Source organism: Triticum dicoccoides, chromosome 3B (genome assembly GCF_002162155.2).
Source record: "Triticum dicoccoides isolate Atlit2015 ecotype Zavitan chromosome 3B, WEW_v2.0, whole genome shotgun sequence".
NCBI classification, from domain to species: domain Eukaryota; kingdom Viridiplantae; phylum Streptophyta; class Magnoliopsida; order Poales; family Poaceae; genus Triticum; species Triticum dicoccoides.
In genome coordinates this window covers 367,272,469-367,289,953 of record NC_041385.1, presented here as the reverse complement: position 1 = coordinate 367,289,953, position 17,485 = coordinate 367,272,469, and positions in this window count along the sequence as shown.

Sequence of the window (17,485 nt, the reverse complement as noted above, 5' to 3'; positions counted from 1 at the left end):
TAACCCACCGGCATCGACGGCGGCACCGACGGTGTCGCTCGGCGCCTTCTTCTCCAGGGCCCTCGATCCGAGCATACAAGGGAAGCAGGAACCCCGGCGGCGGCCGCTCGTACCAGGGCCTCAATGCCTCCTGCCGCGCGCCCTCGTCTCGGCGGGAGAGGGCTAGCCGCTTATTCGGCGGAAGTGGGTCAGGACCCTCTCGGGGGGCCTTTCCCTTCCCTTCTGCAGAGAACTGGCAGATTGGTGCCATTGGCGTGAGACGGAGCAATGGCGAGGATGAATAAGAAGAGGAGTAGCAGAGGGAGATGAACTGGAATGTCTCACACCGTTCCATACTTATAACCGAAGGAGGCCAACTGTCGGCCTCCACGATCGCAGGTAATCATGACCCGTTTTTGCATGCAGGGAATTGTCAAGTCGTGCGGTTGCCGAGGCGTCGTGGGGAAGCGGAGACGCCCACGTCGAATCAATCGCCACGCGGCGCCCAAGGCCGCAGGCTGTTGGGGCCCGCGCGCTTCGCACTTGACCCTTCGCTTCACTGCTAAGCCAAGTCCGGGCGCGCCTTGGGCCCGGGGGCTACTGTCGGTGTTCTGGGAACGGGGGTCCCTAGACATGCCTGCCTGCGGCCTGCAGCATGGCTCAAGTGGGGGCCCAATGCAGCCCAGCTTCATCAGCTCAAGCTCAAGACCCTAGCGAGGGGCCAAGCCTCGCGGGGCGGACGACAGGAAGCTTCCTCAGGAGCAGCCTCCTCAGGAAGGCTCGCGAGGAGGCGGAGAGATCAAGTCAGGGTACCTCCCGAGGGGCCCATGACGCAAGCCATGACGATCGAAGGCCAGGCGGGCACCGGCCTGTGCACTGTCCTTGTTTCCCTTTCGGTGCAAAGGGGGCAAGCACAGGCCAAGGCATCAGGCAAAGGTTACCGTTTCGGTGCAACAAGACCAAGACCAGCAGAACGGCAGGATGGAGGTCATGGTGAAGCCCAGGGCGGCGTCATTGTCAGAGCCTTTGGCAGCCAAAGACCAACTTTAGTCAGGATAAGTGTACCAGATGTTCCCCTTCAAAATGGCCAATTGTTGGCACCCTTCCCGCTCATTATTTGGGAAGAGGCACAGGGCCTCGCTCTATAAATAGGACTAGCCACCACAGGGTAGAGGCATCTAGAGACAGGTCGATCAGAGAGAGAGAGAGAGAAGCGACTGAACTCACCCAAGCAATTCATCGCACCAGCTCAAGAACAGCCCCTCGCGAGGCTGTTCTCCCTTTGTACTGTTCACCATTAGCCCCTAAGGATATCCACCACACCAGACACTGGAGTAGGGTATTACACCACAATGGTGGCCTGAACTAGTATAAATCTCGTGTCCCTTGTGTGTTCATATTCCTTGCTTAGATCCTTGCGAGACCTCGAGACATGAGCTGGTAGGGGAAAGGTCTTCGTGTGCACACCAGTGTTCGAACCTCAAGGGTCTGCCGAAACCCGAAACCCGACAACAAGACCTCCTCATGGAGAAGAACTACCGCCTCTTGTATCGTCCTTTTTTGCGTTTGGATCTTGTATCACTCGTTATGTTCATGGATCTAGCATATGTGTGATTGGATCTCGTCAATTTGAGTGTTTTCCCCTCGTGTTTCCCCTTGTGTCCTTCATGTTCATCGTAGTATCACCTCCAAATCATGAAAGGCCGGCCTTAGTGTTTCCACCCTACATCACAAATCAATCTTCTCGGAAATCTCAAGTGGAGCAGCCAACGGACAATGTTGGAGCGGGGTGGCTGTTTATAGCCGCAGCCTTCCATGATGGGAAAGACCAAATTGGACATCGATAGTAGCCAATGGCCGAACGACACGAGTCCAACGGACGGATTTGAGCACAATGGTAACATTACTTGTGGGGCAAGTAATGCTAACTCCTCTATCTGAAACAAATCTCTCACAACGAAGAAGATCAGAGTCTCTTCCTGACAAGTAGTTGCTTGGAACGCAAAGAGATTTCTCTCGGAACTTTCGTAGGTTTTGGCTAAGCATCACAGCGGATCTAAGCTTCGCGAACCTATACCCGTCTTAATAGTATGAAGGTCCTATGACTCAAATAAGTGAAAGAAGAAAATGAAAGGAATACTACGTCTTCACTTTGTCTTCGACTTCTATCAGCTGCAGTTAATTTCTTCGGACGACCATACCAAAACATATGCTTCGCTCCAGCATAAAATCTTCGAGGGGATAATTCCTTCGCATCAGACATCTCGTCTTCCTAACTTCATCAAATATAGCTTGTTCTTCTCCACAACGCAGATATACTTCAGTGAAGTTCCTCGAACTTAGCATCAGAGATAGCATTCTCTTCGGTTCTGTATGGACTATTTCTCTCTATGCGCACTAGCAAACAAATCAGTCCATACCTGTTTCTGTCAACAATCTTTGAGACACAAGGTAGGCACATATTGCACCAACATGAGTCCTCGTGGCTCACAGACTACTACAACAGTTGCAGGTACCGATATAGATACATGTGATGGTACAATGCTCAGGTGGGAGTATGACGAGGATCGTAGTCGTATGTATGTTTCATTTCCGGGCGATCAGTAGCCGCTTCTAGTCGGGTCGATCGGGATTGTAGCATGGATGGTTATGTTTTTCTCGTTTGATTTCGTTTGTAGTCAGACCTTGGTCTCTTTGGGTGAATGTATGAATGATTGAATGTTATGTTGTAGACATGTGGCGAGTGTAAACCTTTACCTAGTATTCTCTCTTGTTCATTACATGGTTTCTAAAAGATATAACCATCCTTGCGACGGGCCTAATATGCGCTTATGCCCCTAAGTCATGCCTCAACACGTGTGGGATAGAATTGCATATTGGGTTTTACAAGTTGGTATCAGGGCCAGATTATTGAGTTGAAAGGAAGCGAACTTGACATAGTCCTCAGGTTTGACATTACTGCACTCAAAATGCTTGCTGATGTCCATGAGCCAATCTTCAGCATCCATTAGCTCGGCACAAGCACTGAATGTCTTGGCCTGATTGCGTGGAACTGATTGAGAGTAGCGAACTGAGGTTGATTGTTATTGTTTCCTTGGCCTTGATTGCCTTGGTTGTGCTCTTGCATGATCTGAAGCAACATCTGAGTGTTGGCGTTGGTGGCCGCCATCAAAGCTCTCCATGCATCCGGAGGTGGATGTGGGGAGGGTGGGTGTTCTTCGTCGCCTCCATCGTTACAGTTCAGATTCATATGAGTTGCGGGAGCCATCCTGAAGATGGAGACAACTATTAGCATCACAATTGAGGAATATCCAAGTTGAATCAAAAGGCCAGATACATTGCAACATAATTCTTCACAATTGGCATCCAAACAGAAATTTTTAAACGAGTGCATTCCGACGGTAAGATGATCCATCAAATGATTGAGAAGACACTTGGAATCAAGATGGGGTGAAACAAACAAGGTAACGGCTAGAACAAACAAATGATAGAGATTTCGTCTGAAAGTTTCATGGTGGAGCCCACACGGGCTCGATCGTACAATGACCATCATGTACAATGCAGTGTACATGACTTACGAAGCGTCCCCGAGCCATAGCAAAGCCCAACCTCATATCATGCATTTGTCAGAAACATATCCTGGGTAACCACTTGAATTCCCACCTAGGAACTCCTAAAATTTTGGTTATGTAATCCGGTATAACAAGTACAAGGACCAAAATATCACCACACAACTCCTTGCAGAATTCTATGCTCCAAATGTACCGCCTCCTCAACACATAACCAAGAATCTCAGAAACTCGTGTACCTCAGATCTTCAAAAAACAACTGTCAGGACTCCGATTCAATGCCACACCGATCTAACATGTAACACCTCATATCACTTTGCGGCCTCACGCACGGTATTCCCACGGGTGTCGTCTTACCAGGCCCGGGACCATTTGCGCCTTTTGGCTCACGTATATGATAGTGTCGCTAGCATCCGTATGACAAAGAACCCGGGCTAACATGGCTAGTCATGAACCCAAAGTGGCACTAACTTACAGGGACATGCATACATGACCCAGCAACGAACGTGTCGATCAACAGTTAGTGAATCCCAAGTTGTAGCAAGCTACAAGGACTTAAAGGATCACCGCATGACATTTCCCTGAAGGGACAGACACAGGAACGAAGAAGGACACATGCCGGCCAGCCTAAGTGTTCCGGAGCAGTAACAAGCTACCATGGCTCAGTGGAAGCACTAGGAGACATTTCCCAGTAAGTGAGGCTACCAAGGATAAACAACTAGATAGTCAGATCCCACACATACCAAGCATTTCAAACATACACACAATATGCTCGATATGTGAAAATACAACATGGCATCACAACAAAACTCTACAACTCAAGTACTTTATTTAAAGGCTCTAGAGAGCCATACATATCATTCACATAGATAGTGGTCACACGACCCAACATTCAAGTCATACAAACATACAAGCCATAAGCGGAAGCAACATGTCTGAGTACAGACATCTAGAAAGTAAAAGAGGCTTGGGGAAGCCTAACTATCCTACAAGGGTCCACCATGTGCTCAGGATCACCACCTGGGCCTCAGGCTACTCGTCGACATCAAGGTCAACGTAGAACCCATCCAGAGGGGTTGCAGCATCTTCTGAAAACGTAAATAAGCAAACATGAGTACAAAGGTACTCAGCAAGACTTACATCAGATCCTACATACATGCACATTATCAATGAAGGGATGGTGGGGTTATTGCAGCAAGCCAGCTTGGACTCTTAGCTAAACTATCTTATGAGACTCCAACTTGTAATTGTTTTGCGCACTCGAGTCCACTACACACCACATCAATACACTACTGGGGATCCATCTCCGTCATCCTACGGAAGGGCCATCCACGGCACTCACACTTGTCTTGATGTTTTTATTAGTTTCCATTTACTTGTCTTTGAACTGTATAGGCAACCAAGTAGTTCTTTACCGCGGACGCGGCTATTCAAATAGATGATGTTAACCCTGCAGGGGTGTACTTCTTCATACATGTTTCCACCACTTAGCGTCTGCACACGACATGTGCTCGGCAAACTTCAAGCGAAAGCCGACGTGGGTGTAGACCACAACCTACCTAAACACTCAAGTCTCTAGTCCAGGTTTATCGCCTATTCAGGTTCCATCCGCAGGGAGTCCGGCCAAGGTTTCCACATACAGCCCCGACCGATGTGTACAGGGTTCTGAGACACCTAACGGGTGCCCGGCATACCCGGCCACGTACCTACCACATCACAGCCCACCCCGAGGGTCAGTGCTGCCCAAAGCCTCCAGTATACTACAAACACCAGAAACTACTTGCAACTCCTGGACAGAGGACTAGGGTGGTTAAGAAGTCGAGCGGGGTCATATTTCAGGGCCCAATGCATGGTAGTAGCTGAATCTTAAATCACACATACAGATCTCAGTGCTTAAGGACGGTTCCAATGAAACAACCCACCATGTACTCCTACATGGCTTCTCATCGATACCTTTACCAAATCGTGTTCAACACATCACTCTCATTACCGACATGACCATTTCACTCTAGCCCATCACCCAGATGAACCAGACCTGACACGACTCTAAGCATAGCAAGTATAGCAAGGTAGGAAACACATACATAGCTCAATCAACTCCTACACATGCTAGTGGGTTTCATCTAGTTACTGTGGCAATGACAGGTCATGTAGAGGAAATGGGTTCAACTACCATAGCACACAACAATTTGAGACGCGGTTGTCTTAAATGCAGTAAATGAGAGTAGGAGCGAGAACATGGGATTTTATCGATATGATCAATTGGGTGGTTGCTTGCCTGGCAGGTCCGTAGTCTGATACTAGTCTTCGTTCGGGTACTCTCAGTATTCCTCCGGGGTAGAACCTACCGCAGAGAGCACCGATAGCACAATCAATATCAAACAATATGCAACAATATGATGCATGCATGTGACATGGCAAAATGAGTGTATTGGGCTAATGCAACTATAACTAGATGAGTTTGAGCCACTTTGAACCAAAGATTCAAATTCCAAACTCATTTCTGATCTTAAATAGTGCCTTACCATATTTTTGCACTAAACAGCAAGTAAACTTGTTTAAACATGCATGAAACTAGTACATATGGATAGATTGGATTTTTATGATCATTTTTCATATATAACACTTTGCATTTGGAGTTACAGATTAATTTCTATGAATTTTTGAAGTTAACACTACTTTCTGAAATTTCCTGAATAAGAATAAATCCAGAAAATGAGTTACTGCGTCAGTATTGCGTCAGCAGGTCAACAGGGGCGGTCCAGGTCAAACCTGATCAGTGGGGCCCACTGGTCAGTGTCTCTGTTAATTAACTAAGGTAATTAGGATTACTTTAACACTAACCTAGGTTTGACTAAAGGGCCCACATGTCATTGACCCAAGGGGGTCAAATCCCTGGTCAAACTGGGCTAACTTGCCGACGTTTAGCCGCCGGCGATGTCCAGACACGGCGGAGGGTGCGGGTTTCGCCCTCCGGCGACCAAATGGACGGTGGAGGCCACCTACATGTAGCTGGGAGCGAGCCGCGTCGAGGGGTGGTGGTGGTTGAGCTCAAGGTCGCCGGAAACGATGCCGGCGACGAGCTTTGCGGCTGCCGGAGTTTGGGCGAGGATGAACTCGTCGCTGTGGTGGTCTTTGAGGCACGAGGCCAGCTCCTACGTGGCCTATGCGGTGCGGTGAGATCAGTGGACAAGGTGGCGTGTGTCGGCGTTCTGGGAACGGGGGTCCCCAGACTTGCCTGCCTGCGGCCTGCGGCGTGGCTCAAGGAGTGGCCCAGTATGGCCCGTCTACATCAACCCAAGGTCAAGACCCTCACGAGGGGCAAGCCTCGCCGGGCGGACGACACAAGGCTTCCTCAGGGGCGGCCTCATCAGGCAGGCTCGCGAGGAGGCGGAGAGATCAAGGCAAGTAGTACCTCGTGAGGTGCTCGTGACGCAAGCCATGATGATCAAGACCAGGCAGGCGCCAGGTGAGCGCCAGCCGGCGCAGTGTCCTCGTTTCCTCTTTGGTGCAAAGGGGGCGAGCGCAGGCGCAGAGTACCGAGGCATCGGGCAAAAAGTTTCCATATCGGTGCAACGAGACCAAGAGCAGCCGGACGGCAGGACGAAGATCACCCTGGAGCCCAATACGGCGTCATCACCAGTGCCTTTGGCAGTCGAAGACCACCTTTAGTTAGGATAGCTTGTACTAGTTGTTCCCCTTTAAAATGGCCGTTCTTAGCTCCCTTCCTGCTCAATATTTGGGAAGAGGACCAGGGCCTCTATAAATAGAGATCGCCACCACAGTAGAAGGCATCTGGATCTCACCTAGAGCCAACGGAGACGGAGCAATTCCTCTCCAAGCACACCACCACAAGATAACCCCTCGTGAGCCTGTTCTTCCTTTGTACTGTTCATCATCAGCCTCAGAGGCAATCCACCACACCACACACTAGATTAGGGTATTACACCACAACGGTGGCTCGAACCAGTATAAACCTCGTGTCCCTTGTGTTGTTCATCGTGTTAGCTTAGATTCACGGCGAGGTTTTGGGGCGTGGATCGGTAGGGAGAAGATCTTCGTGCACACCCCAGAGTTCGAACCTTAAGGGTTTTGTCGGAACCCGATATCCAACATTTGGCGCGCCAGGTAGGGGTGCGCCGGAGCTCTCCCTTCCGTTGACCCGCTCTCCACCAACACCGCGCTTCGCCCTCATGGCGGACAACGCGCCGCCGGCTCCATCGGCCGATGCCAACGCTGGGGCCAGGGGGCTCCGAGCCTTGGCCCTCGCCTTGTGACAGGTGCAGTGGCCGCAGAATTTCAAGCCAGAGATGCCGCCGCGCTACAATGGTGCAGCGGACCCGCTCGTTTTCCTGCTGGTGTACGAGGAGGCCATTCTCAATGCCGGGGGTGACGACAAGGTCATGGACAACTGGTTTCCCATGGCCCTCAGCGGTGTCCCGCGCATGTGGCTGCTCCACCTGCCAACGGCTTCTGTGGCCTCCTGGGAGGAGCTGCGCAACCTCTTCCTCACCCACTACGCTGCGCCGGCGCCCCCGGTCATCGCAGCTCTCCTGTGCGGCTCACAGGCGCCACCCTCGGGCCGCCATGTCAAGCCGTTTGTCCACCAGATCGGCGCCGCCCTCACGCGGCACAGAGCTCCTCTGGGTTGGGCGGCACCCAAGGCCGACCTGACCTTCAGCTCAGACGATCACCTCGTCAACACTGCCTGCTCGGGTGCGCTCCCAATGCTTTGCACGCCCACCATCTGCCAGGTGGCCGTCACCAGGAACCTCATCGATGGCGGTGCCAGCCTCAACATGCTCTCGGTGGAGGCCTTCAGCCTCCTCCATGTGCCGCTAGAACGAATCCAACCCAGCAAGCCCTTCTCGGGCGTCGGAGGTGGTTCCTCCGGCTCCCTGGGGCAGATCCGCCTTCCGGTGACCTTCGGCACCCACGATAACTTCCGTACGGAGCTGGTCAACTTCAACATCGCCCACATTGGCCTCCCGTACAACGCCATCCTCGGCTAGCCCGCCTTGGCCCAATTCATGGTAGCGACTCATCCGGCCTACAACCTCATGAAGATGCCGGGGAACAACGGCTTCCTCACCATGGCCGGAGATACCAAAGATGCTCTGCAGGCGCTCAAGCTCGCCCTCAAGACAGCCGCGGCAGCGCAGCCCGCTGGCACTGACGCCTCCAAGGCCAAGGAGGCTGCGCCAACCAAGAAGAAGCAGCTGTTCACCCAAGACAAGGTGGAGACCAAGCAGGTACCAGTTGGTGAGGATGGATCCTCCGGCGCCACCTTCACCGTAGGTGCCAATCTCTACACCGACTAGGAGGAGGCACTGGTGAAATTCCTGCACTCGAACAAGGAGGTGTTCGCGTGGGAACCCAAGCAGCTAGCGGGGGTCCCAAGACAGGTGATTGAGCATCACCTGAATGTGTGCCCTAATGTGCGCCCCGTGAAGCAGAAAGCGAGGCGGCAGTCCACCGAGAAGCAGGCCTTCATCATCCAAGAAACCTGCAAGCTGGAAGCGGTAGGTGTCATTCACGAGGTTCGCTACCCCAAATGGCTGGCAAACCGTGTTGTTGTGCCGAAAAAGGGAGGAAAGGAGTGCATGTGCGTCGACTTCACCAACCTCAACAAGGCCTGCCCTCAGGATCCATTCCCACTCCCTCGCATCAACCAAATTGTCGACTCCACCGCTATGTGCGACCTGCTATGCTTCCTGGATGCATTTTCGGGCTATCATCAAATCAAGATGGCGATAGAAGACATGGAGAAGATGGCCTCCCTAACCCCGTGCGGAGTGTACTGCTACACTTGCATGCCGTTTGGGTTGCGCAATGCGGGCGCAACCTTCCAGCGACTGATGCATATCGCCTTGGGCCGGCAGCTCGGGAGAAACGCCGAGGCCTACGTCGATGACATTGTGGTGAAGTCTCGGGAGGCGAAGACCTTGATCCAGGACCTGGAAGAAACCTTCGCGAGCCTTCGTGAAGTGGACCTGCGGCTCAACCCGGAGAAGTGCGTGTTTGGCGTTCCTTCTGGCAAGCTTCTGGGCTTCCTCGTGTCCCACAGAGGGATCGAGGCCAACCCAGAGAAGGTCAAGGCGATCGAACACATGAGTCCGCCGCAAATCCTCAGGGAAATGCAGAAGCTTGTCGGGCGTGTAACTGCGTCAGGACGCTTCATCTCCAAGCTAGGGGAGCGTGCCTTGCCCTTCTTCAAGCTAATGAAGAAGAAGGGCCCGTTCGAATGGACACAGGAGGCCGATGAAGCGTTTCAAGACCTCAAGAAGTACGTGACCAACCCTCCTATGATGGTGGCGCCACACCCTCAGGATCCCCTGGTGCTCTACCTCGCCGCCACACCCTACTCTACCAGCGCAGCTCTGGTGGCGGTTCAGGAAGAGTGCCAGGTCAAGGCTGCATCGCGACCAGCCACGGCCCCGACCGCAGCAGCACAAGACCAGGAAGGCCTCGCGAAGACCACAGACTCGGCAGATGGATACCCGCCTCAACAGGACGATGCCTCTAGGGCTGAAGGGGCCTCACCAAGCAGCCAGGTGCTGGGGGCTCCGTCGCCTCAGGAGACGCCTAACTCTTCGGAGGGTACGGGCTTCGTCAGTGTACTTCGTCAGCACAGTGCTGCGGGATGCTAGGGCTCGATACCCCATGCCTCAGAAGCTCTTGCTTGCACTATTGGTGGCCTCGCGTAAGTTGCGGCATTACTTTCAAGGTCACCCCATCAAGGTCGTCTCGGCCTACCCACTGGAATGGGTGCTCCGGAGCCCCAATTCCACTAGAAGGGTTGCCGAATGGAACATTGAGCTGCAAGCATTTCAGTTGGAATTCAACACGGCCAGGGTCGTCAAGGGTGTCGCGCTTGCAGATTTTGTGGCAGAATGGACAGAGGCGCCAGGGCTTGAAGCAGGTGAAGATCGGTCACTCTCCCCAGGAAGCGAGGCACCGGACGGCTGGGTCATATACTTTGATGGAGCATTCTCATGACATGGTGCGGGGGCTGGCGTAGTGCTTATATCCCCCACTCAGGACAAGCTCTGTTACGCCGTGCAGCTCTATTTCCAGCAGGGCGAGAAGGTCTCCAACAACATAGCAGAATATAATGGCCTCATAGCAGGCTTAAAAGCTACATCAGCACTGGGGGTGAATCGTCTCATCATCAAGGGCGACTCACACCTCCTCGACAACTTCTCCAACAAGTGTACGATCCGAAGGACGAGCACATGGAGGCGTATCTTGCGGAGGTGCGCAGGATGGAAAAGCAATTCTGGGGGTTGGAGTTGCAGCATGTGCCCCACGGCACCAACCAAGAGGCTGATGACATCGCTAGGAGGGCATCCAGGCGGCTGCCTCAGGAGCCTGGTGTTTTCGAGGAATGGCTCTTCAAGCCTTCGGCAACACATTCACTATCAAGCACAGCGCAACCTCGGGAAGAACTCCCTCAACCACCTGTCACAGGAGCCCCAGCCTGTGGCCCAACCTCGGGGGCACGCTTGCTCCTGGCGCTGGAACCTCAGGAGGGATGCTGGACTACGGAATTCAAGGACTACCTGATGCAAGGGACTCTACCAGAAAAGGAGGAGGATGTAGAACGCGTGGCCTGGCAGGCCACGACCTACTACATCCAAGACGGAGAGCTCTACCTGAAGCGGCCGAATGATGCTTCCATGCGTTGCATCTCAAGGGAATAGGGGAAGGAGTTGCTGGCTAACATACACGATGGAGATTGTGGACACCACTCGTCATCACGGACCCTCGTCGGCAAGGCATTTTGCAGCGGGTTTTACTGGCCTATGGCACTCAACGACGCAATTGAGCTGGTGAAGGCTTGCGAAGCCTACCAACTCCATGCCAAGCAGATCCATCAGCCAGCTCAGGGCCTGCAGACCATCCCACTCTCGTGGCCGTTCGTGGTCTAGGGGCTGGATATCTGGGGTCCGTTTCCTCGAGCGCCTGGGGGCTACCGCTACCTCTACGTCGCCATCGACAAGTTCACCAAGTGGGCGGAGGTGGAGGCCGTCCACACCATCCCGGTTGGTTCTATAGTCAAATTCATCAAGGGCCTCGTGATCTGATTCGGGGTCCCTAATCGCATCATCACCGACAACGGTTCGCAGTTCACCAGCAATCTCTTCAAAACATATTGTGCTAACCTTGGAACGCGGATATGCTACGCTTCGGTGGCACACCCCCGAAGTAACGGCCAGGCTGAACGTGCCAACGCAGAGGTCCTGAAAGGCCTCAAGACCAGAACCTTCAAGAAGAAGCTAGAGGCATGCGGCAGGGGCTGGTACGATGAGCTCCAGTTTGTGTTGTGGGCCATCTGCACTACCGCCACCAAGTCAACTGGCGAGACCCCGTTCTTCCTTGTCTATGGAGCAGAGGCGGTCCTCCCTCACGAGGTCAGGCGTCGCTCCGCGCGGGTCCTAGCATTTGATGAAGCGCAACAGGATGCCATGCGGGGGATGGATCTCGTGCTGGGGGAGGAACACCATCGGGAGGCCGCGCTACGAGCAGCAAGATACCAGCAGGCGCTGCGGCGATACCACTACCGCAACATCCGCCCCAGGACCCTTGAGGTAGGTGACCTCGTGCTCAGGCGGGTGCTCTCTAGGTAAGGGCTGCACAAGCTCTCGCCCATGTGGGAGGGCCCATTCAAGGTTGTTCATGTTTCCAGACCTGGCGCCGCGCGCTTGGAGACCCAGGAAGGAGTGCCCATTCCAAACGCGTGGAACATTCAGCACTTTAGGAAGTTCTACCCTTGAAGGAAGGCCCGGTGCGTGTGAAGAAGGCCCAGTGCCTGTGAAGAAAGGCCCAGTGCCTGTAAAGAAGGCCCGACGCCTATGAAGCTCGCCGCCCCAAGAAAGGCCTAGTGCCTCTGAAGAAGTCCTGGTGCCTGTGAAGCTCGTCACCCGTGACACTCTCACCTAATAATGAGTTGGGGCTGTACACGCCCCGGAGTCTTCGGAGCGCCGCCCTTGGGCCTCGGGGGCTCCCACCCACGGCCAGTGGCAGCACATAGCTTCGCGCTGGTGAGAAGACGTCGAAGACTAGACTAGGTGCCGGACGCGGTTTTTCATTTGCTTTCTGCAGTTGGCTTGTTCTCCCTTGTTTGGACTTTTATTGGAGTAGCTTCTGGTGTTGTTTACCGTCCTCTGGCCCCCCGTTCTCTGTCTTTGGCTTTTGCCCTGCTCGTTCTCTCTTTAAGCCTCGCGTGGGGGCTGCGTGGGCACCCTCGTGGGCTGTTTCTCGCCTGGTTCTCGCGAGGCTCCCTCGCTCAAGTCCACGACGGGAGCACCCCTCCCGGTCCATGCCCCACGGGCATCGCAACACGAAGCGCCGGACCTAAGCTGGCCACCCTCGCGACAAAGGTTTGAAAATTATTCTCCTGACTGCTCTTTGCAGACCTAAAGACGCCCGGCGAGGCCTCAAGCAGGTACCTCGCGAGGCGAAAACTACGGCGAACGTCCCGAGCTAAGTTATTCCTACGCACAAGCCCATAACCGCAGCACCGGAACACATCACAGGGACGATAAAAATAGCATGATAATTAGGGAATCATAGTCTGTTGCATGCCCCCATGGGGCTCCATATTTCTCTCTCTCGATGCAGGAAGAGGAGGAAAACAAAATAAAAACAGCACGCTCCCTGCGACAGCTCGCGAGGAGGGATCCGCACTGTCCTCCCGAGCTCAGTCAGACTCCGCCTCACACTTCACCGAGACACGGCAGCGGGACGAACCGCTACCGCCCTCGAAGCGGGCGCAGCAATGTGGTGGCTGATCGCGGCCACCACTGGAGGAGCTGTCACCGGAGGGGGAGCAGCTGAAGCTCGGCGAGCTGCGGACGCCGCCAGGAGCGGGTTCGCCTTCGCCCTCGTCTCGGCCGCCGCCAAGGCCAAGCAACTCGTCCTTGTCGTCGTCTTTAGGGCAGCACCCAACATGGCGGCCATCTTCTCCGAACACCCTCACATAGAGGGTCGCGTCTCCGTCGAACTTGAAGTTGAGGGTGCACCGCCGGCCCAGGCCACGCGCGCGGGCAAATATCTGCCAGCCGCGAGCCAGGGCCACGTTCCCGGCGACGGAGATCTCCACCGCTACCCAGGAAGCCCTGCTACAGCAGTCGTCGGCCTGCAGCCAGAGCCCACTAGGGCCATCGACCGGCAGTTCGCCGGCAAAGAAGCTGGGGAGCTCGAGCCAGTTGCCGGCCGGATCTGCTGACCACACGACAAACTCCGGCAGCACCTCTGCCGAGTGAAAGTCTGGTCGGGGAGGCCGCGCAGCCACGGCGCGTCTTCCTCCGCCGACCGGGTGGCCATCACCGCGCGAAGGACCACCGCCGCGACCACGAGGAGCCGCTGCAGGAGTAGCGGGGTGCTTGCGGGGATGACCACGGCCGCGCTTGGGCGGAGGGGAGTCAGGCACTTCCTGGCGAGCCTTCCCCTTTTCCACGGCCGAGAACCTCTTCACGGGCGCCATGGGACGCGGCAAGTAACTGGAGCAAGGAGGAAGAAGAAGCAGATGGGGAGAGGGGAGATGTGCAGCGGGGGCTTGCGCCCCTCCACATTTATAGCCCGAGGGAGGCCAACCGTTAGCCTCAACGATCGCAGGTAATCATGACTCTTTTTGCATGCAGCAGGGACTCATCAAATCGGGCAGTTGCCGAGGCAGCATGGGGAAGTGGAGACGTCCACGTCCAATCAACCGCCATGCGGCGACCAAGTCCGCAGGCTGTTGGGGCCCGCGGCGCTCCGCACTTGCCCTTTGGCTTTGCTGCTAAGCCAAGTCCGAGCACGCCTTGGGCCCGGGGGCTACTATCGGTGTTCTGGGAATGGGGGTCCCCAGACTTGCCTACCTGCGGCCTGCGGCGTGGCACAAGGAGTGGCCTAGTACGAGCCGTCTACATCAACCCAAGCTCAAGACCCTCGCGAAGGGCTAAGCCTCGCGGGGCGAACGACACAAGGCTTCCTCAGGGGCGGCCTCATCAGGCAAGCTCGCGAGGAGGCGGAGAGATCAAGGCAAGGAGTACCTCGCGAGGTGCTCGTGACGCAAGCCATGACGATCAAGACCAGGCAGGCGCCAGGCGGGCACCAGCCGTCGCAATGTCCTCGTTTCCTCTTTGGTGCAAAGGGGGCGAGCGCAGGCGCGGAGTGCCGAGGTGTCTGGAAAAGGCTTCCATATCGGTGCAACGAGACCAAGACCAGCTGGACGACAGGATGTAGATCACCATGGAGCCCAAGACGGTGTCATCACCAGTGCCTTTGGCAGTCGAAGACCACCTTTAGTCAGGATAGCTTGTACTAGCTGTCCCCCTTTAAAATGGTCGTTGTTGGCTCCCTTCCCGCTCAATATTTGGGAAGAGGACCAGGGCCTCTATAAATAGAGATAGCCACCACAGTAGAAGGCATCTGGATCTCACCTAGAGCCAACGGAGATGGAGCAATTCCTCTCCAAGCACACCACCACAAGAACACCCCTCGCGAGGCTGTTCTTCCTTTGTACTGTTCATCATCATCCCCAGAGGCAATCCACCACACCACACACTGGATTAGGGTATTACACCACAACGGTGGCTTGAACCAATATAAACGTTGTGTCCCTTGTGTTGTTCATCGTGTTAGCTTAGATTCACGGCGAGGTTTTGGCGCGTCGATCGGTAGGGAGTAGATCTTCGTGCGGACCCTAGAGTTCGAACCTTAAGGGTTTTGCCGGAACCCGATATCCGACAGCGTGGCCGTTGGGTGGCCGGAGCTACGTCGGCGACGAGCTCAGGCGGCGGCGCGTGCGGTGAAGCTTGTTACAGTCATTGCAGGGGGCGGCAACGAGAACAGAAAGGATGGGGAGAGGCAGAAGCTCACGGTGGTCTCGGTGAGCTAGACGGCGCGGTCGGGGACGAGTTGTAGCGGTGGTGACAGCGAAGGGGATCTACGGCGATGGCGGGGTCGGGTGAGGTTGTTGCAGTGGCTCCGGGGAGAATGAGCCCTCGGGGCTTGGTCTGCTCAATGGAGAGGAGGGTGGCAGAGCTGCTAGACACGGCGAGGCGGCGCGGAGTCGATGGTGGCTGCGTCTACGACGGCGGGGCGGCTGTGGCTGCTTCGGCCATGGTGGGGAAGAGCGATAGAGAGGCGCTTGGGGAGAAGTGAGGTGTCCAGGGGGTCAGGGCGACGACGTGGAGGACTTGGAGGCATCCAGGGGCATGGGTGGCAAGCAGTTGGCGCCGTGGCGAGCTCGCGCGCGTCGACGTCGCCTCCTTGCCTGCCTGGCGGGGACGAAGCAGCTGGCTGGCGTGGGCCAGCATAGTGCTAGGTCGCCAGGTGGGCCGGCTGGTGGCTTTGCCAGGTAAGTTAGTTTTTCCTTTTTTTTATTTGTTTTTCTTTTCTTTCTCTAGGTTTGTAGCTTTTCTAAAAATACCTAGGCACTTTCAAAAATCACCAAAATAATCATGCCCACTGTATAGAATATATCCAATAGGAAACATTTTAGTTTAGGATCATTTGGACATTTAAATTTTTTTGTAGCATTTAAATGCCCAAATGCAATTAACATATGATTTAATCCAGTGACCTTAGGATGTCCTAGAAAATGGTGCACCACTTTTGTCAGAGGTTTAGGACCAAGGCAAAGATGATGAACATTTTAGAAGGGCATTTAAGGTTCATTGAAAATAATCTTAGTAAACCCTAGTTGGATTAAGGGGGTGCTGGGGGTTCTGTCATCCCCATTTCCAAGTTTCTTGTCAAAGTAAACATGATGCAAACACTCTAATGCATGAACTAGCTAGGGTGTGACAACTCACCCCCACTCAGAAAAATCTCGTCCCGAGATTTAGGATCCTTCGGGAAGAAGGTGGGGTACTCAAGTCAAAGACGATCCTCCCTTTCCCAAGTGGCTTCTTTCTCGGAATGGTGTGACCATTGAACCTTGAGAAACTTGATGTTATGGCATCGAGTGGTACGCTCAACTTGATCAAGGATGCGAGAAAGATATTCTGGATATGTGAGATTATCTTGGAGATCAGGCGTTTCATGGTCCACTCCACGGATAGGATCCGAGAAGCAACGCCTAAGTGGAGAAACGTGGAAGACATCTTGGACTCTGGAGAGGTGTGGAGGTAGTTCCAATTGGTAGGCAACTTCTCCTCATTTGGCAAGAATGCGAAGGGTCCAATGTAGCGAGGAGCCAACTTGCCTTTGATACCGAAGCGATGGGTTCCCTTCAGAGGAGTAACCCAAAGGTAAGCCTTCTCATCAACTTCAAAGGTCATAGCCTTATGCTTACGATCATATTGGCTCTTTTGACGAGATTGGGTTGTTTTCTGTTTCTCACGAACAATGCGAACTAGCTCTTCTGCTTCCTGGATCATGTCCGGGCCAAAGAATTGTCTTTCCCCGGTTTCTGACCAGTTAAGAGGCGTTCGACACCTTCGTCCATAGAGAACTTCAAAAGGAGCTTTGACCAAGCTGGATTGATAGCTATTGTTATAAGCAAATTCGGCAAATGGAAGGCATTTCTCCCAATCCATCGGAATGAGATAACAGAAGCTCAGAGCATATCTTCCAGAATTTGATTGATGTGTTCTACTTGATCACTTGATTGAGGGTGGAAGGCGGTGCTAAAGGAAATACGAGTTCCCATAGCATTTTGGAAACTTTCCCAAAATCGAGAGGTGAAGAGACTTCCATGATCCGAGTTAATTTCCAATGGAACACCATGGAGAGACACTATTCGGGAGATATACAAGTCTGCTAGCTGACTAGCGGTTATACTCTCACGAACAGGCAGAAAATGGGCTACTTTGGAAAGACGATTGATAACGACGAAGATAGCATTATTCCCTCTCTTGGTCCTCGAAAAACCGGTGATGAAATCCATACCAATTTTATCCCATTTCCATTCAGTAATAGCTAAAGGTTGAAGGGTGCTAGCA